At 41.8% G+C, this 26,543-nt stretch overlaps 1 protein-coding gene across 1 annotated transcript in view; it reads right to left on the bottom strand.

Moving 5' to 3' along the window:
- LOC140739252 (protein diaphanous homolog 1-like) overlaps positions 1 to 26,543 on the bottom strand; it is a 238,589-nt gene that overhangs the window by 16,101 nt on the left and 195,945 nt on the right. The window lies entirely within an intron of this gene.

The raw sequence follows: 26,543 nt of genomic DNA, 5'->3' as shown, positions 1-26,543 counted from the left end.
AGGGGCTAAGTGGTGCAGCTTGTTGGGCTAGAAGAGCCTGTTCAATGCTGTATTTCTAAATAAAATACAATAAACAGTGTACAGCAACAGACATACTTTTCACTGTTGTGATGTTGGAAAGGACGTGAATGATTTGCAAACATTAAGCTCCCACAAACAGCAAGTAAACAATGACCAGAGAATCCAATGTGGTGATGTCAATAGGGAAATAAAATACCAGACAGCGCACTGGGAATAACACTCCTGCCATCATTCACAATAGTGATCCTGGTCCTGTCCAGCAGATATCAGAAAGGGGTACAGAGGAGACGCTTGCTTCAACCATCTGATAGAAAAAATATGAGGACCACCATGTGAAAGTGATATCTCAATAAGTTCAATGCAACCAGTCCAGTTCTTATTGCACATGGGATTTAAGGAGAAAGGATCAACTTTATTTGTCATCTATTTACACATATTAGGAATTTGCTGTGGTGTATTGGCATGACATATAACAAACACCCAACTATTATAAATAATAATGATTTACATAAAAAAGAGCTAAAGCACAGATATGGAATAAAATGTGAATAAATACACAAATATCAGCATGTATTTACAATGTAAACAGCATTATAAAGAGTTGTTTAAAGTGTTTACAGTGCAGTGATTGAGGTTGATCAGATTTACTGCCAGAGTAAGAGTAAGTACAGTATATCACCCCAGTTGAATCGCAGGTGAAGTGGTGCCTCACCCACACTTCTTCCCTCACCACCATCCCAGGCCCCAGACAGTCCTTTCAGGTGAGGCACCACTTCAGCTGCGAGTCAACTGGGGTGATATACTGTATCCGGTGCTCCCGATGTGGCCATTTATACATTGGGGAGACCCGCCGCAGACTGGGAGACCGTTCCGCCGAACACCGGCGCTCAGTCCTCCAGCAGTGGCAGGATCTCCCTGTGGCCACACACTTCAATTCCACAGACCACTTCCACTCCGACATGTCTGTCCATGGCCTCCTCTACCGTCAAGATGAGGCCACACGCAGATCGATGGAGCAATACCTTATCTCCTGCCTAGGTAGCCTCCTACCTGCCGGCATGAACATCCAACTCAAAAGACCTCCGTTGATACCCCTGCCCCCCCCCCCTTACCCCCACCCCTATCTATTATTTTAGTCTGGTCCTCTTTCTCTCTCTTTTTTCCCCCCTCACTATAATCTCCCCCCAGCCCTACCTTTCTTTCTCTTTTATTTCCCATAATTCTCTACCTTCCCCCTAGCCCGTTTCCCTCCAGCCTATCACTTCCTAGCTCTCTACTTTATCCCTCCCCCCACTTCTTATCCCCCCTCGACCATCCCATGTTACTTCACTCCTGATGAAAGGTTTCAGCCTGAAATGTTGTCACTACCTCCTCCCGTAGATGCTGTCTGGCCTGCTGAGTTCTGCCAGCATTGTGTGTTTTTATTTTTCACCCAAGTCTATGTCCTCAAATCCAAGATCGGCCTGCAGCAAAAAAAATCCTCCATTCCAGTGAACACAAATTATGAGTGAAAGGTTGTGATGTCCTTTTGTGCCTCTTTGCACAAGGAGTGAAGACACATCTCTTATACACTTAAAGAAATTAGAAGGGAAAAGATGAAATATGAAAGCAAGCTAGCAAATAACATCAAAGTGGATAGTAAAAGCTTTTTCAAGTATGTTAAAAATAAAAGAGAAATGAGAGTGAATGTAGGACCGCTAGAAAATGAAGCAGGAGAAATAAGAAGGGGGACAAGCAGATGGCTGATGAACTAATTGAGTATTTTGCATCAGTCTTCACTGTGGAAGACACTAGCAGTATGCCTGATGTTGCAGTGTGTGAAGGAAGAGAAGTGGGTGCAATTACTATTACAAAGAGTGATGGTGCTCAAAAAGCTGAAAGACCTAAAGGTACATAAGTCACCCAGACCAGAGGAACTGCACCCTAGGATTTTGAAAGAGAATTTGCCAGAGGTCTGGAAAATTGCAAATGTCACTCCACTCTTTACAAAAGGAGGAAGGCAGCAGAAAGGAAATTATAGACCAGTTAGTCTGAACTCAGTGGTTGGGAAGATGTTAGAGTCAATTGCTAAGGATGAGATAAGAGTACTTGTTACAAAATTACTAACATGGTTAGAGCATTGGCTGATTGGCAGGAGGCAGCAAGTGGAAATAAAAGGATCCTTGTCTGGTTGACTGCCAGTGACTAGTGGTGTTCTGCAGGGATTGGTGTTGGGACCACTTCTTTTTATGCTGTATATAAATGATTTAGATGATGGAATAGATGGCTTTGTAGCCAAGTTTGCAGATGACACGAAGGTTGGCGCAGGGGCAGGTAGTGTTGAGGAAACGGGTAGGATACAGAACGACTGAGAGAGATTAGGAGAATGGGCAAGAAAGTGGCAAATGAAACACAACGTTGGAAAATGCATGGTCATTCAATTTGGTAGTAATGTGCAAACTATTTTCTAAACTAGTAGAAAATCCAAAAATCTGAAATGCAAAGAGACTTGGAAGTCCTTGTGTACAACTCCTTAAAGGTTAACTTGCAGGTTGAGTTGTTGCCATGTTAGCATTCATTTCAGATCTAGAATACAAGAGCAAGAATGTGATGCTGAGGCTTTATAAAGCACTAGTGAGGCCTCACCTTGAATACTGTGAACAATTTTGGGCCCTGCATCTTAGAAAAGATGTGCTGGCATTGGAGAGGGTCCAGAGGAGATTCACAAGGATGATTCCAGGAAAGAAAGGCTTATTATACGAGGAATGCTGGATGGCTCTGTGTCTGTACTTGCTGGAATTCAGAAGGATGAGAGGGGATCTCATTGAAACCTTTCAAACGTTAAAAGGCCTAGACAGAGTAAAAATGGAAAGGATGTTTCCCATGGTGGTTAAGTCTAGGACAAGAGGGCACAGCGTCAGGATAAAGGGGTGCCCTTTCAAAACAGAGATGTGGAGAAATCTCTTTAGCCAAAGAATGGTGAATTTGTGGAATTTGTTTTCACATGCAGCTGTGGAGGCCAGGTCGTTGGATGTATTTAAGGCAGAGACTGATAGGTTCTTGATTAGACATGGCATCAAAGGTTATGAGGAGAAGGCCGGGAACTGGGGTTGAGGAGGAGAAGAAAAAAGGATCAGTCATAATTGAATGGCAGAGAAAACTCGATGGGCCAAATGGCCTAATTCTGCTCCGGTGGCTTATAGTCTTATCACAGGAATTGAAGGGACTCTTAGATAGGCACATGGATGAAACAAAAATGGGTGGGGGCAGGGCACGTGGAAGGATTAGATTGACCTTGGAGTAGGTTAAAGGGCCTACTAAAGTTCCAATATCGTGGAACGAATGGACTGTCCTCTGCTGAACTGGTCTACGGTCCAGGTTCTTAAATTGATTAGAAAATAGTTTCTTTATGCAATTAATTTAAATAAACTCAATGGCCATGAACCATAATAGTTTTTGAAATCAACAGGTAGTAAGAGAGACACAAGAAGCTGGAATCTGGAGCAACAAACAATACGCTGCTGGAATTCAGCAGGTCAAGCAGCATCTGTCAGGGAAAGGACTTGATGATATTTTTGGCCAACAATCTTCATCAGGACTGAGGAAGGCGAGAGAAGACAGTCAGTATAAAGAGAAAAGGGGGAGAGGTGATAAAGCAGCCAATAGTTGTAGTATCATAGCGTTATTTAAAGGCCTGAGAATAGCGTTGAGAGAGAAATTAAATCAGCCATGACGGAATGGCAGAGCAGACTCAAGGGGCCGAATGGTATAATTCTGCTCTATGTCTTATGTTTATCTGAACAAGGGCAGAAACTTTTGTTTCTGTCCATTACCAAGTTGTGCTAATTATTTCTTTACTGAACCATGAAATATCAGGCCACCATACTGGAGGAAAAAAGACTGCAGCACTAAATCCTGAGCAAATGGGGCACTCTCTCAAAGGACATTGTGGTAAATTTTGTTTCAATGCCCCTGGTAACGTAGTAAATTAATGTGCCGAAATACTGTGCTGTGTAGACAGACTGCTCATGTGCAAAAGAAAGAAACTGAACACAGGAGATTTTGCCAAAGCTGGAAATTCAGAGTATCACACAAAATGTACTGGAGGAGCACAGCAGGTCAGGCATCTAGCTTCTCATTCTGGCTTCTGCCCCCCTTCCTTTCCAGTCCTGATGAAGGGTCCCGGCCCAAAACATCAACTCTTTATTCCTTTTTATAGATGTTACCTGACCTGCTGAGTACCTCTAGCATTTGGCATGTGTTACCAAGGAGAAAATGAACATTTCTGCCTTTTCCCTCAGAATAGCCACTGAAATGATTACTGTAATGAAATCCCTTCAAAACTTATAGTTCACAATGGCTCTGCAAGATGACATCAATAGATAATAAGGAAATTAAACCGGCATACCAGTGGGAGGTGACTGGTTAAGTAGATTGTTTCTGCTACTTGCAAAACAGACAGACCCAGTGTAGTTTTGCATAAGGAATAAGCAAACATTTACTTGAGAATCTGATGACTGATTTGCATGCCCCATCATCAGCTTCCAATCTTGATATAAGATTGTAAACTGACTTTCGTTTCTGAACATTCCAGGCAGATTGAAAATTGTAGTCTTTGGAACATGACAAGAGAAAACAAGGATATAAGAATTTCATTTAATCATAGGAAAGAAAACATGCAGTTTGGAAAAGAAATCGGTCGAGTTAACTCCAGAGCTGCAAAATGTTCGGTGTGAACATAGTCTGTCTAGGCTAGGTTTGTTTCCTTTGGAACAGAAAGGTGAGTTAATAGTGGTGTATAAAGTTATAGGGGGCCGAGATATCAGTACAATGGAGTCTAGCTTCCTCTTATGGTGGAAGGGGGAATCAACAATCAGGAGTCACAAACTTAAAAGTATTTGTTAAAATTTCACAGGGGAGGTGATTCTATTTATTTATTTATATAGAGGTACAGTGCAGAATTGGCTGTTCTGGCCCTTCAAGCCAAGCTGCGCAGCAATCCCCCGATTTAATCACAGCCTAATCATGGGACAGTTTACAATGACCAATTAATGTCTTTGGACTGTGAGCGGAAACCTAACCACCAGAGGAGGAAACTCATGTGATCACAGGGAGAACATACAAACTCCTCACAGGCAGTGGTGGGAATTGAACCTGGGTTGCTCGTACTGTAAAATGTTGTGCTAACCACAATGCTACCGTGCTACCCCAGTTCTCAATCACGGTCTGAAAGAGTGGACGAAGAAATCTTTGTTATATCTGAAGTAATGACTTATGCATTTGAAATGCTATAACCTACTAGGGTACAGACCAAAAGATGCGCTATGGTAGCGTGGTGGTTAGCGCAATGCACTACAGTGCATCAGCTGTAAGATTGGGATCCGAATCCTGCCACTGTCTGTAAGGAATTTGTACCTTCTCTGTCTGACTGTGTGGGCTTCTTCACATTCTCACAATCCAAAGACGTATGGTTAGGGTGAGCTGTGGACTTGCTACGTTGGTGCCAGACACGTGGTGACGTTTGCAGGCTGCCCAGCACAATCCTCATTGATTTAATTTGATGCAAAGGACATATTTCACTGTACATTTTGATCTACATGTAACAAATAAAGCTAATATTTAATCTCTCTTTAGATTTGACTGAGATCAGGCTGAAAAGCTCTTCATCAGCTGATGCAGACACATCGGATCAACTGACTCACACAAAACAGTTCTGGCTGCCTTGCCAAGTAGTAGAGACCATCTGTCTGACCTGCCACGTCCCACTAGTATTTCATTTTCCATGATTTCCACACGTAGGCTAAGGATGTGCTTACTCAATTAATTTGAAGGGAAATGTACTTGGCATCTTGACCTTGTAGCAGAATTCAAAACTTCTCATGCAAAATAAAAATTTAAACACAGATTGTAGATTTTTAGTGGATGGCATTAATCACAGTGGAAGATTCAAGACTGTTAAATGTCATTTCCAGTACACAGGTGTAAAGGAGAATGAAATAAATGTAATGCTGGATCTGATGCTGCACAAAAAATACACAATTGACAGCTTATTTAAGTAGATTGATTGCATGTACATAAACTGAAGGTAGGTACAGGACTGTCTGTACATTATGTGACTCTGGCAGGACACGATAAAGCAGTGGCAGTTGGGGTATGATGGGGCAAGTTACTGGGTGCAAGTGTTGATCAGGCTTATTGCTTGGGGAAAGTAACTGCTGTTTTAGTCTGGTGGTCCTGGCATAGATATTCCATAGCCTCCTCCCTGACGGGTGTGGGACAAACAGTTTAGGAGCAGGTTGGGGTAGGATCCCTCATGATATTGCCAGCCTTCTTCAGTCTGTGTATATATTGAACCAAACAAGATGAAAATAAATCAGCCATGGTACAACACAGGGAGGCTAGAGTCATGGGTTTAAAAGTCATTCTGCAATTTGATTAAAGCAACTTTAGAACTGGATACTTAAGGTGAATCTATAACTTCAGATACATAAGGTGTAAAAGAGAGGCAAGAGTGGGTTATGAAAATGCTGCTGGAGAGGTAGTAATGGCAGATGAACTAAATAAGTACTTTGCATCAGTCTTCACAGTGGAAGACACTAGCAGTATGGTTCCAGGTGCCAGGAGTCATGAAGTGTGTGAAGTTACCATAACTACAGAGAAGATTCTTGGGAACCTGAAAGGTCTGAAGATGAAGCACCTGCATCAGATGGTGTACACCAGAGTTCTGAAAGAGGTGGCTGAAGAGATCGTGGAGGCATAAGTAATGATCTTCCAAGAATCACTACATTCTGGAATGGTTCTGGAAGACTGGAAAATTGCCAATATCACTCCACTCTTCATGAAAAAAGAGAGGCAGAATAAAGGAAACGATAGGCCAGTTAGTCTAATATCAGTCAATTATCAAGGATGAGGACTCAGTGTACTTGAAGGCATGTAATAGGCTGCAGACAGCATGGTTTCTACAAAGGAAAATCTTGCCGGCAGATCTGTTGGAATTCTTTGAAAAAAATAACAAGCAGGATAGACAAAGGAGAATCAGTTGAGATTTTCAGAAGGCCTTTGACAAGGCCCAATACACAAGGCTGATTAATAGCTACGAGCCTATGGCATTACAGGAAAGATTCTAGCATGGATAAAGCAGTAGCTGATTGGCAGGAGACAAAGAGTAGGAATAAAGGGAGCCTTTTCTGGCTGGCTGCAGGTGACTGGTAGTGTCCCACAGCGGTCTGTGTTGAGACTGATGTTTTTTTAACATTAAATATCAATGATTTGGAAGATGGAATTGATGGCTTTGCTGCAAAGTTTGTAGACAATATGAAGATAGCTGGAGGATGAGATAGTTTTGGGAAGTAGAGAGGCTATGGAAGGATTTATGACAGGTTAGGAGAATGGCAGATGGAATACAGTGTCGGGAAGTGTATGGTCAGTCACTGTGGTAGAAGAAATGAAAGTGTTGACTATTTTCTAAATGCAGAGAAAATACAAAAAAAAAGATGGAAGTGCTTGTGTAGGATTTCCTAAAGGTTAATTTGCAGGTTGTGTCTGTGATGAGGAAGGCAAATGGAACGTTAGCATTCATTTCAAGAGGACTAGAATATAAAAACAAGAATGCAATGTTGAGACTTTATAAAGAACTGGTGATGCCTCACTTAGAGTATTGTGAGAAGTTTTGGGCCCTTTCACTTAGAAAGGATGAGCTAAAACCGAAGAGGGTTCAAAGGAGATTCACAAAAATGATTCTAGGATTGAATGGCTTGTCATATGAAGAGCATTTGATGGCTCTGGGCCTATATTCACTGGAATTTATAAGAATGAGGGGTGACCTCATTGAACCTATCAAATGGTGAAAAGCCTTGTTTGAACGGATGTGGAGAGGATGTTTCCTATGGTGGGAGCACCCAAGATTAGAGGACACAACCTCAGAACAGTGGGGTGTCCTTTTAGAATGGCAATGAGGAGGAATTTCTTAAGCCAGAGAGTGGTGAATCTGTGGAATCCCTGTGGCGGCCAAGTCTTTAAGTATATTTAAGGCAGAGGTCAATAGATTCTTGATTGGTTAGGGCATTAAGGGACACGGGGAGAAGATAGGAGATTGGGGCTGAGAGAAAAATTGGATCAGTCATGATGAAATGACGGAGCGGACTCAATGGGCCAAATGGCCTAATTCTACTCCTGTATCTTTTGGTCTTATGGTCTAAAACTACAATGTCACTCTGGAAATCTTATTGGGTAGGGTCAGTCACATAAAATAACAGTTAATAGTGCACAGGGGTTAAAAATATTGATTGTGAAGGTTAAAGGTAGAAACCTGGATCAATATCAGCATACTTATTATCGCAATTACAGTCAAGACAGCATGCTGCATGCTCTTCCCCAGAATAAAATCTGTAAATTTTTGTGATTTGCCTTGTTAAATTAATTACATTTTTGGCGGAACACAACTACCATAAATATATGATCGTGTGGATAGTCAGAGGCTTTTTCACAGGGCTGAAATGGCTAGCACAAGAGGGCACAGTTTTAAGGTGCTTGGAAGTAGGTACAGAGGAGATGTTGGGGTAAGTTGTTTTTTACGCGGAGAGTGGTGAGTGCATGGCGATGGTGGTGGAGGCAGATACAATAGGGTCTTTTAAGAGACTCCTGGACGGGTACATGGGGCTCAGAAAAATAGAGGGCTGTGGGTTACCTGGGTAATTTCTAAGGTAAGGACACGTTTGGCACAGTTTCGGGGGCCGAAGGGTCTGATTTGTGCTGTAGGTTTTCTATGTTTCTATGAGGGGCATTTAAGAAGCTTTTTAGATAAGCACTTATAGCCAGTTGGTAGTGTAGTGACATCTGGATTGGACTTCAAGGTGAGTGGTCCCGTGTTCAAATCCGGCTGGCTCCTTGCATGCTTTTTATCCATGCTTGACTGAGCATTGAGCTAGCAACTCGGCCTCATAAAAAAACAAATGCTAACAGAAATGGCAAGGTTGCCACCCGATGCGCCACAAGGTCCGGAAAGGAGCAACACGATAAGCACATGGATAATAGTAAAGTGGAGGACTATGTGGGAGGAAAGGATAAGGTTGGTTTTTAGAGTAGGGTAAAAGGGCAGCACAACATCATGGGATGGAAGGACTCTACTGCCTGTACAGTTCTTTGTTAACTAAAATAAAATATTACTTAATAAATTTTAAATAGGTAAATATCTTTTTTAAATAATAATTACAGGTTTCGTGGGCAAACTCCCATGTTTAAAACTTAGAGAATTCTGCACTACCAGAAAAGTAATTGACAGCAAGGCTCTCTCAATGCAATCAGAAATTTCACATTCATTCAAAATCCTGACTTAGCTGGCACTTCAGAGTGTAAATGCTGGGAAGTCTTCAGAAATACCAGCATTTCCCAGAAAGTCCTGGCATAAAAAACCTTCCCTGCAGTACTTGTGCTGACATGCTTCTAACACCATCTGTTCCCCGTACTTTAGTAACAATATCTCTCCTTAAACCAACAAGAAAGGGCTTAAATTGAATCTAGTTACTGACTGTATCAGTTTAATAATCAAAAAGACACTTTCACCTCTCTGCATTCTTGTTGTGAGAAAAATTAAGGTTTCCTTTGACATCTTTTAATTTCCAAAAATGGAAGTATTGGAACTCTGGTCATTTTTCCTCACTATACACTGAAGCTTGTCATTCATTACCTAATGACTTTCCCATCATACTCAGCAGGCTATTTAAATCTGGTAGAGCTGAAAAGGGAAGGGAGGGAAAGGAAGGCAAAGTGGCCTGAAGGACTAGAACATTGCAAGGGAATGGGGCCAGAAACAATGGAGGGCCAGAGGTACAGAGTGTGGCCCTCTGAGGCACAAGCAGAAAAATCAGGGTCTGTCAGTTCTGTGTGTGAGGGAAGAGAGGGCCAAGGATCAAAGGGAAACATGGGATACAGGCATCCCCAATCCAGTAGTGCAAAGTATTAGGATTTGGTAAGGATGGTCATAGAACACTGCAGCACAGAAAAAGGCCCTTCAGCCCATCTGGTCCGTACCAAACTATTAATCTACCTAGCCCCATCAACTTGCACCTAGACTATAGCCCTCCATACCCTTCTCATTCACGTACCTATCTAGCTGTTCATTAAATATTGAAATCAAACCTGCATCCATCACTTCTACTGGCAGCTTGTTGCAGTCTTACCACCTTCAGAGTGAAAAGGTTCCCCCCCCCCCCCCATATTCCTCTTAAACATTTCACCTTTCACACTTAACCCTTGACCTCCAATTCTAGTCTCACCCAACATCAGTACAACAAACTTGCTTCCATTTACCCTATCTATACCCGTCATAATTATGTGTACCTCTCTCAAGTCTCCCCTCACTCATCTACACTCAAGGAAATAAAAGTCCTAACCTATTCAAACATTCACTAGAACTCAGATCCTCGAGACCCAGCAACATCCTTGTAAATTGTATCTGTACTCTTTCAATCTTTCCTGTAGGTCGGTGACTAGAACTGCACACAATAATCAAAATTAGACCACATTAATACCTCACACAACTTCAACATCCCAACTCCTGCACTCAATAGTTTGATTTATGAAGGCAAACTTGCCAAAAGCTCTGTTTATGACCCTATTTACCTGTGACGCCACTTTCAAGGAATTATGGACACGTATGCCCAGATCCCTCTGTTGTACTATACTCCTCAATGCGCTACCACTCACTGTGTAGGTCAGGCATGGGCAAACTACGGCCCGGGGGCCACATGCGGCCCGTTAAGCTTTTTAATCCGGCCCGCAGAACTTGATGAAATTATATTAATAAACCTTGTTAACGTTTTTTCCCCCGCAATTCTGGCGTTTTCCCAATAGATGACACACTCTATATACATTGACCTTTGTTGAGGTGCAGCGTATTATTCCACATTTGCGCTCTACTCTTTGACCTCTCACCCCTTCTGTAAAGATGAGTGGAGCTAAGAAAAGAAAAGTAGATAGAGAATGTCGGGTGTTTAATAAGGAGTGGACAACTAAATATCTTTTTACCGAACACCGATCAACTGCTGTATGCCTGATATGCCAAGAGACTGTGGCGGTTTTTAAAGAATATAATATCAGCTGTCACTTTGCCACAAAACATGCCAACTATGCTAGCAACCAGTCAACGAAAGAACGGGAAGCTAATGCTCAGAGGTTGGCAGCTAATTTACAGGCTCAACAAAATTTTTTTCACCGTCAAACTGCCATTCATGAGTCAAGTACCCAAGGCGAGTTTTATGCTGTCATTCAAATTAGCAAAGGCCAGCAAGCCTCTGTCTGAAGGCGAGTTTTTAAAAGAATGTATGGTGGAGACAGCAGGTGTATTGTGTCCGGAGAGCAAAGACAAATTTTAAAAAATCAGTTTATCACGCAGGACAGTGACTCGCCGTATGGAACTGATAGATGAAGATATAACCAACGACTTAAATAAAAAGGCAGAGTCGTTCACGTTATATTCATTAGCACTGGATGAAAGCAACGATGTAAAAGACACTGCTCAGCTCCTCATTTTTATCCGAGGAATTAACAATACTTTTGAAATAATGGAGGAGTTTTTGACAATGGAGTCTCTGAAAGGAAAAACACGGGGAGAGGACTTGTATGACTGGGTGTCTGCTGTCATCGAAAATATGAAGCTCCCTTGGAGTAAACTTATCAACGTCACCACAGATGGATCTCCTAATTTGACAGGGAAAAATGTCGGCCTGCTGAGGAGAATACAGAATAAAGTGAAAGATGAAAATCCTGACCAGGATGTTATTTTCCTTCACTGCATCATCCACCAGGAATCTCTATGTAAATCAGTATTACAGCTGAATCATGTTGTGAATCCTGTCGTAAAACTTGTCAACTTTATATGTGCAAGGGGACTTCAGCACCGTCAGTTCATCACGTTCCCGGAGGAAACTGATGTGGATCACCAGGACCTACTTTATCACTCCCGTGTCCGCTGGTTAAGTTTGGGCAAAGTGTTTCGAGTATGGGAGCTCAAAGAGGAGATCGGTGCATTTTTGGAGTTACTGAGGAAGGCCGGCGAATTTCCTGAGCTGAGCAACAAGAGCTGGCTTTGTGACTTTGCGTTTGCTGTGGATATATTTTCACACATGAATGAACTGAACGTGAAGCTACAGGGGAAGGATCAGTTTGTACATGACATGTACACAAACGTGAAAGCCTTTAAATCCAAGCTGGCTTTTTACTCCAGGCAAATTTTGAATAAGTTATTCACTCATTTTCCCACACTAGCCACGCCGTGAAGAGGCCGGCGCAAATGTGAAAAAAATACAGCGAGTCACTGGATGCGCTGCACAGAGAATTCTGCCGTCGCTTTTCTGATTTTGAAAAAATTGACAAGTCACTTCAGTTGGTGGCCTGTCCCCTGTCACAAGATCCTGAAACAGCACCAGAGGAGCTACAGCTGGAACTGATCGACCTTCAGTCTGACCCCGTCTTAAAAGAGAAGTTCAACTCTCTTAAACTGAATGACTTTTATGCTTCACTTGGTAAAGAGGTGCTTCCAAACCTCCGGAGGACGGCACAGAAGATGCTGGCGTTGTTCGGCTCGACCTATTTGTGTGAACAGGCGTTCAGCGTCATGAACATCAACAAAGCCAGCCACAGATCCAAGTTAACTGACCAACACCTCAGATCCATCCTGAGAATCACCACAACAAAACTAAATCCAGACTTTGATGCGCTGGCTAAAAAGGGAAACCAACAACACTGTTCCCACTGAAATTAAAAATAAGTTTCTTTGTTGTGTTATGTAAAAAATGCATTTGAAAATATTTTTTTCAATAAGCCTTACATGTTACATGTCATTTCTGTTAAGTGATGGACATGAGTAGTGCGCAGGTGCACGTACGTTCTCAAAATAAAAAATGCGCTCCAGATCAAATAACGCGCTCCGCATACTGGCGCGCTGTCACTGTTCTGTCCTTGTGCTGGTTGTTGTTGAGTTTTGGCACAGGGGACAATTGAATAAGAAGGAGCAGGACAAGTAGACCTGCATCTCCTACCGTTTTTGAAATAAAGACAGTCAGGAGGAGAGTGATGATGATAATATCTTGAAGGATAACAGAATTTTCACTGCTTTAAAATAATAACTGTTACTATTAAAAAAAGCTGTATTTTATTCATTTAATTTTCAGTGTTTTAAAAGTCATTTCAATAAATAGCTAAATACCATGGGACTTCAAAGACAGATATTTTGTTGTAATGCATTTGTTCATTTTCAATTGAAATTAAAGCACATGTTTTCTCCATATCCCATGATATTTTATTTTCTCTTATGAGGTGTATTACCAAAACACTCCGTCCATCTGCTCCTGGTCCGGCCCCCCTGTCAAATTTTAGAACCCTTTGTGGCCCACAAGTCAAAAAGTTTGCCCACCCCTGGTGTAGGTCCTAATTTAGTTTGAACTCCCAAAATGCAACACTTCTCACTTGGCTACATTAAATGCCATCCACCATTTTTCAGCCTATTTTTCCAACTGGTACAAATCCCAATGCAAGCTTTGAGAGCCTTTGTCACTGTCCATGCCCCCCAGTCTTGGTGTTATCCGCAAATTTCTTGATCCAGTTTACAACATTATCATCCAGATTCTTGATATACATAACAAACAATGGATTTAGCGCCAATCCCTAAGGCCCACCACTAATAATGCCTCCAGTTAGAGGGGCAACCATCTACTGCTCCTCTCTGGCTTCTCCCACAAAACTAATGTCTAATCCAATTTGCTACTCATCTTGAATGCCAAGTGACTGAATCTTCTCTACCAACCTCTCATGCAGGACCTTGTCAAAGGCCTTGCTAACATCCATGTAGAATACATCCACTGCCTTGCCTTCATCAACTTTCCTGGCAATTTCTTCAAAAAAATCCCTAAGATTGGTTAGACTTGACCTGCCTTGCCGGAAGCCATGTTAACTATCCCTAATCAGTTCCTGCCTATCCAAATACTTCAATATCCAGTCCCTTGGAATACCTTCCAATAACTTACTCACTACTGGGTTAATTACCAGAAGGTAATTCCAGGCAATATGACCAAATCCCCCTGTAGAGTTTTCAAAAAGGAGAGCAAAGCAAAAGGTCGAATTCCTGAGCTCACAGGTCAAAGACTGGATTGCTTGTCTCAAGATCAGAGGTCTGAATGTCTGTGAGTCTGGGACAGGGCTAGTGACTGGAGGCCCAGTGTCTGTGTGTATGAGAGTCTAGGACCAACAACCAAAGGCAGCCTGTCCTGGGGTTAGGGGCCTGTGTGAGCAGATGGCTTGCTTTGCTGTTATCTTGTTTTTGTTGCTGCTCGTGTTGCTCCACTAAACATTGTGGGCATGCTCTACTGGCGCTGGAATGTATGGTGACACGTGACAGCTACATGTAGCACATCCTAGTTGTTAACACAATTTCTAACTGCACCGCAAGATTATCTGCTTTAGTCTTAAATCTTTGTCTTGAGACCTAGCACCAACCTGATTTTCCTAATCTACCTGCTTATTGAAAACCCCCATGACCATCATAACATTGACCTTATTGTGTGTCTTTTCTACCTCCCATTGTAATCTATATCCCACAGCCTGACTCCCATCAGGGTCTTCTACTCTTTCAATTCCTTAACTCTACCCACAAGGACTCTACATCTTTCTCTCCCATGTTATCTCTTTCTCAGTATTTGATTTCATTTGTACAAAGTGCCATCCCACCCCCTCTGCCTACCTGCTTGTCCTTTCGGTACAATGAGTGTCCTTTGATGTTAAGCTCTCAACTATGATCTTCTTTCAACTACAAATCAGCAATACACACAATGCATTTCACCGTGTTTTTGATGTACATGTGATAAATAAATCTAAATCTGAAACATGAATCCGAAATTTCTAGAGTGATACAAAACTACCTAGAGATGATTTTGATACACCTCAGTGTGATGAAAAAAATTCAGATAATGCTAAAAAGAATTTTAAAATTGAATTACTGGGCTACAGTTCCCACATCCAAATTCTTTTCGCCATATGAAGTTGATTCCTCCTTGAACTACTGCACCCATTTTTCCCCAGAGCAGAATTTTGGTATGCAGACCAAAGCTAGTTTAGTAATTTACAACAGATGAAGTAGACCTTGTCAAACATATAGATGGAATGTGATAAAGCTACTTCTTAACACAATGTGGTTCACGTCTAGAATATGTGTAGTTCAACAAAAATTTATGGCTTCCAAACACAAAGGCATTTCTCTGTTTAGGTCCCTCTTTAATAGTGAGTTTATTTTCAGCAATGAGTTTTCCAAACGTCACAAAAGAACCAAAATAGCATGCAACAATTGGCCAGATGTCCCTGACTACTCCCCTGAACTTCATTGATACAATACAAACAATGCCGGAGTCAGAAAAGATTCAGGCACAGCAGATGGAAACCAAGAAAGCAAGCTCTTGGCTCTCAGATTAAATGCATTTACGACATGCGACCTAAATGTAAATTTAGCTCATTGTTACACTTGGCAATTGTTAAAGCACATTTGGCCATTCTAAAAAAAATGACACTAATGGTTCAAACTCTTGAATTAATTAATTTATTTAGCGATACAGTGCAGTGTAGGCCCTTTGAGCCACATTATCCCAACAACTCCGATTAATCCTACCCTAACCACGGGACAATTAACAAAAACCAATTAACCTACCCAGTACATCTTTGGACTATAGGAGGAAACCTCACGCATTCCATGGGGAGAATGTACAGACAGTCCTTACAGAATGGCATCGGAATTGAACTCCAAGCTCCAAAACATCCTGAGCCGGAATAGTATTGTGCTAACTGCTATGCCAGGGTTTCTCAGCCTGGGGTGCACAGCCTCATCGGTTAATGGTAGGGTTCCATGACACATAAAAAGGTTGCGAATCCCGGTGCTACACCATCATGGCGCCCCGAAGTTCCATTAATAGATTCCAAATGAAGTTGGCTACAGCTGGAACATTTATACAACTGGGTTAGTTTTTAAAAAATCTATGCTACTCTCAGGAGGTGTTCTTGGTGGTTTAAAGAAACAACTTTCAGGGAACCTTTTTTAAAAAAAAATTAAGGCAAAGCAAGTGATGTACTGGAATGAAATAAGCAATTTAAGTTTAAAAATAATTAACGTTAATGGATAGATATTTTTAAATATTTGAAGTTTGGATTGTAGCATATCAATGACTATGGTTCCAGCGCAGGTCAACGAGAGTAGGCAGTTTAAATTGTTCAGCCTGGATTAGATGGACCAAAGGGCCTGGTTCTGTGCTGTAGCTCTTTCCCTATTTAACTTTAATGGATAGACACTCGGATAATGGAGCTGACTGCAATTAAAAAGTCAAGGATAGACTTCTAGGCCTGAGGAATCTATTTCATGCCAACAGCTGAGAAAATTGCGTTGAAACATTACTGGCAATGATTTTTTTCTCACTACAAAGAGGCAGAAAAAAGAAGCACTGTTCCTGGTCAGTGAATAGAACAGTGCTAATTAAACATTTGTTAAACAACAAGTGTTGGTTCTCCTTAGCTACATTAGTTCTGGCAATAAAGTACAAATCTTAGAAAGTACACCAGTGGAATCAAAATCAGTTTTTGGTGTTAAAAATACTAATTCTAGAAGAAAAATGAGATTACTGCTATTCTTAAAGATTTAGCTGAGCACTTTCCATGTTAGTAGCACAAATGCAACATGTATTCAGCAAACTATGTGATTACAATGGCTATGATGCACAGCTGACTGACTTCTCTCTCCACGGTCTGGTTTGGGGGGGAAAACAGGGCAGGAAGAGACTTTACATTCTTGCCACACAAAAGGAAGCTGCCCAGAGGAAAAGGACAAAACTCCTTAATTAGACAAGCACACAGGATGTTGTTTTACAATGCGTGAACTCCCGTGAGATAATCCACTGCCCGTGCCAGACTTCAATTTAGAACATTAAATCATACAGAACAGATGGGAAGGGTTTCAGCTGCAGTGGAGGGGAATCCATATGCCGCAGGAGAAGGGAGAGGGGGGAAGGGTGAAGGCGCAGAGATGGGATGTGCTAAATCTGGTCTCAGAGCTGCCATGGATAAAGATCTAAATGGAAATACAGTAGAGGACGGATATCCAGTCACTTACTTGCCAAAACATTGAAGTGTAAACATTAGAGATGTGTGTCCAGATCATAAGCACGAATGGAGTAAATACAGGTTTCAGGTGCATTCCTGTTTGTTCATGTTTGATGGCTCTCGGCCAATACTAGCCGGAGTTTAGAAGAATGAGGGGAAGATCTCATTGAAACTTATTGAACATTGAAAAGCCTTGAAACAGTGGATGTAGAGAGGATGCTCCCTATAGTGGAGGAGCCTAGTACAGGAGGAATGTCTATTTAGAACAGAGATGAGGAATTTCTTTGGCCAGAAGGAAGTAAATCTGTAGATCTCACTGCCGACGACAGACATGAAGGCCAAGTCATTGGGTAGACAGACATGAGGGCCCAATCACTGGCTATATGTAAAGCAGAGGTTGATAGGCTCTTGATTAGTCAGGGAGTCAAAGGTTACAGGGAGAAGGTAAACAAAAATCAGCATTGATTAAATGGTGGAGCAGACTCAAAGGGCCAACCGGCCAAATTTGAGTTGGAGCATCTACATTTAACCAGGATAATTCTGTACTTGATCTATTTGTGGAATATACTAATCTGCTGTCTCTTTAAGTATATGGGAAAAGAAAGTTTCTATTCTAGCTGAAAAGCAGACCTCATTTTGACAGCTACTTTAAAAAAATGATATAATGCTGAGTATAATTTTCCACATTTGACCTGAAAGTGGAACATACTAACATATTGCATCTAAAGGTTTTGGAAGAAAATAGAAGCTAACCTTTTGATATAAATAGGATACTGGTGAGTTAACAGTAAAGGATTAGGCATAAATGGATCCCTTGCTGGTTGGCAAGATGTAATGAACAGTGTGTCACACTGCCATTGCTGGTGTTTTACAATTAAAATTCTAAAATATTATTTGGATGAAAGCCTTAACTTTAGTTGCTACATTTAAAGATGAAGATCTTAAATGTGATGGGGGCTGTAATGTTATTGTAAATAATTTAACTAAGGCTTGAATGACGGTACAGTATGTGATTAGGGAAGAAAACTTAATATTAAGATACACTGCAGAGTCTTCATGCTTCAGCATACTTGTATACTGTCATAAGACTAAGTAACAAGCCTCTTGTAAAACAAAATCTACCTCGTCATGTCCCTGAATCTCATTGCACTGCATTTTCTCTGAAAATGGCACACTATATTCTGCATTGTTATTGCTTTTCCCTTGTACTATCTCAACGTACTGATGCCATGAACATCAATTTCTCCCCCTCCCTTCCCTTTCCTTCCATTCCTGCTCCAATCTCACCTTAGCTCTTCTCCTCACCTGCCTATCACCTCCCTCTGCTGTCCCTCCTCTCATGGTCCACTCACCTCTATCAGATGCCTCCTTCTTAAACCACTTACCTTTTGCACCTATCAGCTCCCAACTTCTCATTTCATTCCCCTGCCTCACTCATCAACCTTCTCCCTCATATGGATTCCCCTATAACCTTCTAGATTTTACTTCTCCCCTTTGCCCACAACTTCTCCTTCTGGTTCCTTTCCCCTTACTTTCCAGTCCTGATGAAGGACCTTGGCCCAAAACACCATCTCTATTCATTGCCTGACCTGATGAGCTCCTCCAACATTTTGTATGTGTTGCTCTGGATTTCCAGCATCAGCAGAATCTCTTGAATTTGTCTGGACAGGATGCCAAATAAAGCTTTTCAATGTACATGTGACTATAGTACACCAATTTTTGCTTGGGGAATTAAAGAGAATAGTGAGGCTGTGCTTTCATTATTTGCTGAGATGACACTAATGCACTATGTAAGTCTTCTTACTTACAGATCCATTGGATGCAGTACAAAGGTTTACTGTACTGGTATCTGGATTGGTTATCGAATGAGGATGGGCTGGCCTGGAGCTAGATGGATGAAGGAGACATTGATTGAAATATTAAGACTCCTGAGGGGTCTTAATGGGATGAACTTGGAGAGAGTAATACACAAAATGCTGGAGGAACTCAGCAGATCAGGCAACACCTATGGAGTGGAATAAACAGTTGATATTTCAAACTGAGACCTGTATTTTGTGTGCGTTGCTCTGGATTTCAAGTAACTGCGGAATTTCGTGTTGATAATGTGGAGTGTGAGTTTCCTCTTTTTTCAAATCCAGAACTATAAGACCACTGCTGAAAATACACAGGGCAATTTTATTTTACCCTCTTTCAAAGGGTGGTGAATTTTGAAACTTACTTCACAATGAGTAGTGGAAGCAAAGTCCTTGAAATAATGTCCAAAAGAAGATAAATCCTTATTAGTCTATTATGTGCCAAGCATCTGCTTTGACTACCACCCAGACAGACCTATTGCAAGGCCTCCATTGGTCAGGGCTGACCATGGATATTGCATTCTCACTGTCTAACTGTACAATATAGAGACCAAGCAGTTGCCACTGTAGCAAGTGCCCCCCCCCCCCACCCCTCCAAGCATCTGATAAACCCAAAAGAATGGCAGGGATGGATGCTGTTTGGCCCCAGCAGCATCACAGGAGTTGCCAGTCAGCGTTGAACTCAAAACAGGACTACCTTAGGAACTCCAACTCTGGATTTTTCCCTCGGGGCTTATTCCTGACACCTTCCCCATGAGTGGGCAAAGCCATAAGATGGGAGGTTTGGGATCACAGTTTTCCCCAGACTCTTGCCATATGTAATTATATCAAGGTAGTGGAAAAAGTAGAATGTAAAATATAAAAAAACAGGCGCAGGGTTAATGGTGCCTAACAGCTTGCATCTTCAGAAAGAGCTCTATTTCCATCTTTAATACCTCTATTTTTCCCTTTCAGGGTTCTTTTGAAGACCCGATCTGGAGTTACACACTCACTACAGTTCTCTGTGGGAATGGGATCTGCTCTTGGGGTTTCACAACTGGCTGTTGTTCAGCACAGTAAGGGCTCGGCCTAAGAGCTCCGCTTGCCTTCGAAGGACTGAGTTTCCGTGACTCTGGAGATGAGGGGTGGAGGGCGGGGGGATTGAAGGTCAGTGTCCAAGCAGAAGACCAGTGTGTCGTGGGAGATGGAAGAGCTGCCCAGAGATCTCTGTGCCCAGAAACCCGAGACCTCAGAAAAAGTGACGCAATGGAATTTTAACAGCATAAACTAGTGAGTTGTTTGTTATGTCTCCCCTCTCGCTGTGAAACAGAGACACCTCTTTGTCCCCTATTAGGGAGAGAAAACAAGCCTGTGGTATGTCGAATGCCGGGTGAACAGTGTAGTCTTTGGAGTACTGCACATCTGTGTCTTTGCTGTTGCCTTGATCATGCTTGAGAGCTTGGTGGCGGGTGCTGATGCTTTTTTTTGCCGGTGGGATTGTTGCTTGCTGCTGTTTACGCACGGGAGTGAGGGGAGCTTGGGGGGGACTTTGGGGTTCTAACATTTAACTGGCATTCATTCTTTGGGAGCACTCCCCTGTTTTCGTGGATGGTTGCAAAGAAAAAGCATTTAAGGATGCATATTGTATATGTTTCTCTGAGATTAAATTTACCTTTGAAACCTTTGAGTATGTGCAGTGTGGGAAGAGAAAGTGCAAGGTCTTTGACAAAGTAAATTGGAAGATCAAGACTTCATCTTTTAATGTCAGAGAAATCCATGAAGAATCTGATGACAGTGAGATAGAAGTTGTCTTTAAATCTGGTTTTATCTTCTGATGGGAGGGAGCAGGAGAATGACTGGGGATGGGTCCTTGCTCATGTTGGCTTCTCTCCAGGTGCAGTGGGAAGTGTCGACAATGTCACTGAGGGGAGGATGGTTTGTGTGTTGGGCTGGGCTGGGTGGATTGGACATGATGAGCTCTCAATACTAAAGGAAGTAAATGATTATAAGGGGTGTATAGGAATGCAGAGCTAAAATTCCAATTAGATCAGCCATAATCTCATTGTACTGGAGCAGACAAAAGAGGGCAAGTAGACTCAGATGCACAAATGAAGCTGTTGACTGTACAGGTTCTGTGGCACATCATGGGGAACAGTCTTTCAACCTCTCCTAATCTAAACTCTGACCTTGTGTAATACTGACCCATGAGCCATTCTTCAACACAACAGCTTTTTATTCAGATATTCCTATACCCACTGGATCTGGATTGTAAACTTTGCCCGTAACATTGTACAATTAAACACTACTTTCCCTTAAATCCTATGATCTCTGGCTAATCATATGAATTTGTAAGTGCCAATTAATATGTGACCTTCTGTTGTCAATTCACACTTCAGTGGTAGGAAACTTGAGAGAAGACAGACTTTCTGTCTTGCATCCTCACAATTGCCAAATGAAAGACATAAATGAATTCCCCTCTAATTCCTCAGACCGCCTGATAAATTTTAAAACAATATTGAAAACTAAAAAAAAATCAAGCAACAATCTGTGTGAGGACTGATAATGGGCAGAATGGAAGATTATCTTTAAGGTTGAAAATGCAGCATAATTTATAAATTGAAATGAAGCAGTTGCTTTGTCAAGATTAACATAGCTAATCCTCCTCTCAAGAAGAAAACATTAAGAAAGGCAGAGGGAATCTGCTGAGAGAAGTAAGCTACAGAATGAAAATGGCTTGCGATTGTCAGTCAAAGCAAATAGGAAATTAAAACCAAACCCATAAAAAAGAACAAAACCTCTGCTGTGTGACGTTATCATACATGGTGTTAATTGACATCTGTAAAAGGCACATGACTGCAATTTCACAGAATTATTAATACCGAATCTTTAATAAAGCTTTGAAAAGAATGCTGTCTTGCAGAAACTCAGGCTAGCTATATGTTAATCAACCTATAAAGCTACACAGTAAGCTTCCAGACAATTTTCCACAAGTAGATTAGTAATATGAGAGCAATGTCTACAGAAATGTCTTCTTGCTAAACCAAAGTATGTTTAAGGAATCGAATTTCTCTACATGTTGATGGCAAGGAGAGTTACATAAAATTTGGAATCTATATACTGACAGCAATACTTGCAGGAAATATTAGAAATAAGGTGGATGATCTTGTTGCGCTATTATAGACTGTCGGGTATGATGTTGTAGCCATCACTGAATCGTGGCAGAAGGATGGATGCAGTTGGGAGCTGGATGTCCAAGGTTACACGTTGTATCAGAGGGATAGGAAAGTAGGCAGAGGGGATGGCGTGGCTCTACTGGTAAAGAATGGCATCAAATCACAAAAGATGTGACATAGGATCGGAAGATGTTGAATCCTTGTGGGAGTTAAGAAACTGCAAGGGTTATATACAGGCCTCCCAACAGCAGCTGGAACATGGACCACATTACAACAGGAAATAGAATAGACATGTCAAAAGGACAATGCTATGATAGTCATGGGAGGTTTTAACATGCAGGTTGATTGGGAAAATTAGGCTGGTAGTGGATCTCAAGAGAGCGAGTTTGTTGAATGCCCATGAGATGACTTTTTAGAGCAGTTTGTCATTGAGCCTACTTGGGAATCAGCTACACTGGATTAGGTGCTACGTAATGAACCAGAGGCGATTAGGGAGCTCAAGATAAAAGAACCCTAAGGAGCCAGTGATCAAAATATGAATTGAGTTCAACTTAAAATTTGATAAGGAAAAGTCTGATGTGGCAATATTTCAGTAGAATAAAGAAAATTACAGTGGTACAAGAGAGGAGTCGGCCAAAGTAAATTGGAAGGAGATGCTTGCAGGGATGACAGCAGAGAAACAATGGCATGCATTTCTGGGAAAAATGAGGAAACACAGATGTATTCCAAAAACAAAGAAATACTCAAATGGCAAAACTGTACAACAGTGACTGACAAAAGCAATCAAAGTTAATGCAAAAGCAAATGAGGGGGCATACAACAAAGCAAAAATAAGCATGAAGATAGAGGATTGAGAAGCTTTTAAAGACCTACAGAAAGTAACCAAAAGAATTACTAGGAGGCAGAAGATGAAAAATGAAAGCAAACTAGCAAACAATATCAAAGTGGACAGTAAAAGTTTTTTCAAGTATGTAGGAAACAAAAGAGATAAAAGCGGATACAGGACCTCTAGAAAATGAGGCCGGAGAAATAATAAGAAGGGACAAAGAGATGGCAGATAAACTAAATGAGTATTTTGCATCAGTCTTCACTGTTGAAGACTCTAGCAGTGTGTTAGGGATTGAAGGGTGTGAGGGAAGAGAAGTGCATGCAGTTACTGCTACAAGAGAGAAGTTACTCAAAAATAGAACTGAGGGTCCATAAGTCGCCCAGCCCAGATGAACTGCACCCTAGAGTCCTGAAAGAGGTAGTGGCAGAGATTGTGGTGTATTACAAATGATCAACAGAAAGGAAGTTATAGACCATTTAGTCTGACTTGTGGCTGGGAAGGTGTTACAGCCGATTGTTAAGGATAAGGTTATGGAATACTTAGTGACACACGACAGGATAGGACAAAGTCAGCAGGGTTTCCTTAAGGCAAAATCTTGCCTGAGGAACCAGTTGGAATTAATTGAGGAGATTACAAGGAGGACAGATAAAGAGGATGCAGTGTATGTTGTATATTTAGACTTTCAGAAGGCCTTTGACAAGGTGCCACATGTGAGGCTGCTTACTAAGGTATGAGCCCACCGTTTTACAGAAAAATTACTGGCATGGTTAGAGCATTGGCTGACTGGTAAGAGGCAGCGAGTAGGAATAAAATAATCCTTTTCTGGTTAGTTTCCAGTGACTAGTGGTGTTCTGCAGAGGTCGGTGTTGAGATCACTTCTTATGATGTAGTATATCAGTGATTTAAATGACAGAACAAATGGCTTTGTTGTCACATTTGCAGATGATACAAAAATTGGTGGAGGGGCAAGTAGTACTGTGGAAATTGGCAGGCTGCAGAAGGGCAAGATAGATTAGGAAAATGGGCAAGAAAGAGGCAAATGAAATACAATGCTGGAAAATGCATGGTCATGTGCTTTGGTAGAAGAAATAAATATGCAGACTATTTTCTAAATAGGCAGAGAATCCAAAAATCTGAGATGCAAAGGGTCTTGGGAATCCTTATGCAGAATACCCTAAAGGTAATTCATTTTCATAGCTTGTCACACCAGACAGTCCGCCATTCTTGTCTGGCGCATACTGTCACAGCGCTCAACTCGGCACGGTTAAACTGCAGGTTGAGTTGGTCGTGAGCATGGCAAGTGCAATGTTAGTGTTCATTTCAAGTGTTCTAAAATACAAGAGTAGGGACGTGACGCTGAGGCTTTATATTGAAGTGAACTGACTTTACTTCTTACATCCTTCATGTACGAGGAGTAAAAATCTTAACGTTTCTGTCTAAATGTACAATTTGCATAGTAATTTATAATAAATTGAACAGTCAATGTAATATAGAGTACATTCAAGTCAGCGCAAGTTCATCAGTCTGATGGCTTGGTGGAAGAAGTTGTCCGAGAGCCTGTTGGTCCTGGCTTTTATGCTACAGTACCATTTCCCGGATGGTAGCAGCTGGAATAGATTGCGTTTGGGATGGTTTGGTTCCCCAATGATCCTTCGGGCCCTTTTAACACACCTGCCCTGGTAACTGTCCTGAATCACGGGAAGTTCACATCTACAGATGCGCTGGGCTGTCTGCCCCTCTCTCTGTAGAGTCCTGTGATTAAGGCAGGTAGAGTTCCCACACCAGGCAGTGATGCAACAAGTCAGGATGGTCTCATTTGTGCCCCTGTAGAAAGTTCTTAGGATTTGGGGGCCCATACCAAACTTCCTCAACCTTCTGAGGTGAAAGAGGCGTTGTTGTGCCTTTCACCACACAGCTGGTGTGTACAGACCACTGAGGTCCTCGGTGATGTTTACGCCGAGGAACTTGATGGTGTTTACCCTCTGAACCCCAGATCCATTGATGTCAATAGGGGTTTGCCTGTCACCATTCCTCCTGTAATCCACAACCAGCTCCTTTGTTTTTGTAACATTGCGGACATTGCGGAAGAAGCTGTTTTCTAGATTCCAATGTGTCAGAGAGATTCTTCCCTGTAGGCCACCTCGTTATTGTTTGAGACTAGGCCAATCAATGTAGTGTCGTCAGCAAATTTAATTAGCAGACTGGAGCTCTGGGTGGCGGTACAGTCATGGGTATACACAGGGAGTAAAGGAGGGGTCTCAGTACATAGCCCTGAGGGACTGGTGAGGCCTCATCTTGATTATTGAGAATAGTCTTGGGCTTTTCATCAAAGAAAAGGTATGCTGGCATTGGAGAGGGCTCAGAGGAGGTTCACAAGGATGATTCCGAAAATGAAAGGATTATCGTACAAGGAACGTTTGATGGTTCTGTACTCGTTGCAATTTAGAAGAATGAGAGGCCAACTCAATGAGACCTTTCGAATGTGGAAAGGATGTTTCCCACGGTGGGGGGAGTCTAGGACAAGAGGGCACATCCTCAGGATAGAGGAGCGTCCATTTAAAACAGAGATACGGAGAAATTTCTTTGGCCAGAGGATGGTGAATTTATCGAATTTATTACCACAGGTAGCTGTGGAGGTCAGCTTGTTGGGTGTATTTAAGGCAGAGCTTGATACGTTCTTGATTGAACACTGCATTAAAGGTTACAGGGAGAAGGCCAGGGAGTGGGGATGAGGAGGGCAAAATGATCAGCCATGATTGAATGGTGGAGCAGACCCAATGGGCCAAATGGTCTAATTCTGCTCCTGAGTCTTATGGTCTTACAGTGGTGGCAAAGACAACTGCTGCCTCATGTTCACAGCTGAAATCAGTACTTCTGTCTACTCTTCCTGCTGCCTCAGAAAGCAGCCAACATAATGAAAGATCCCCTCTCACCAGACATCCTCTTCTCCACCCTTCCATCAGGCAGAAGATTCAAAAGCTTGAAAATACACACCAGCAGGCTCAAGGACACAGTAATAAGACACAGGAATGAACCTGTTGTACATTAAAATGAACTTTTCATCTCAGCAGCTTTCTCATTTTAACCCTTGCACCTTATTGCCCATCAGCAATGTACTTTATCTGTGACTAACTCTCTGTAACATTATATTCTGAATTCAGAATTGAATTCAGTTATTCATTTTCGCTTATACTATATTATGTATTAACGTCTTGAAATCTCTCCAGATTGTGTGCAAAGCTAAGTTTTTCCACTGCACTTCAGTACATGTGCCAATGATAAGCCAATTCCATCTAGTCTAGCATCACAGTGATAGTGCAGGCAACCACCACTATGGTTCATGTGGAGCATTGCCAAGTTCACTACAATTAACAAGTAGTTTCCAAAGGAGACATAATCCAGATATCAAACCGCTGAGGACCAATGTTATAACTGAACTGTAACCACTAAATTACAAAGTGGGTGGTGGGGGGGTGGGGGGGGGTGGTGGCAGAGAAAAGAAATGGCAGCTGACGGAAATAGTAAATGTGTAATTTGTTTATTTTAGTTTTATTTAGAGATACAGCATAGAACAGGCCC

The sequence above is a fragment of the Hemitrygon akajei genome, chromosome 15 (assembly GCF_048418815.1).
Source record: "Hemitrygon akajei chromosome 15, sHemAka1.3, whole genome shotgun sequence".
NCBI classification, from domain to species: Eukaryota; Metazoa; Chordata; class Chondrichthyes; order Myliobatiformes; family Dasyatidae; genus Hemitrygon; species Hemitrygon akajei.
This window is presented reverse-complemented; position numbering and strand designations above follow the sequence as displayed.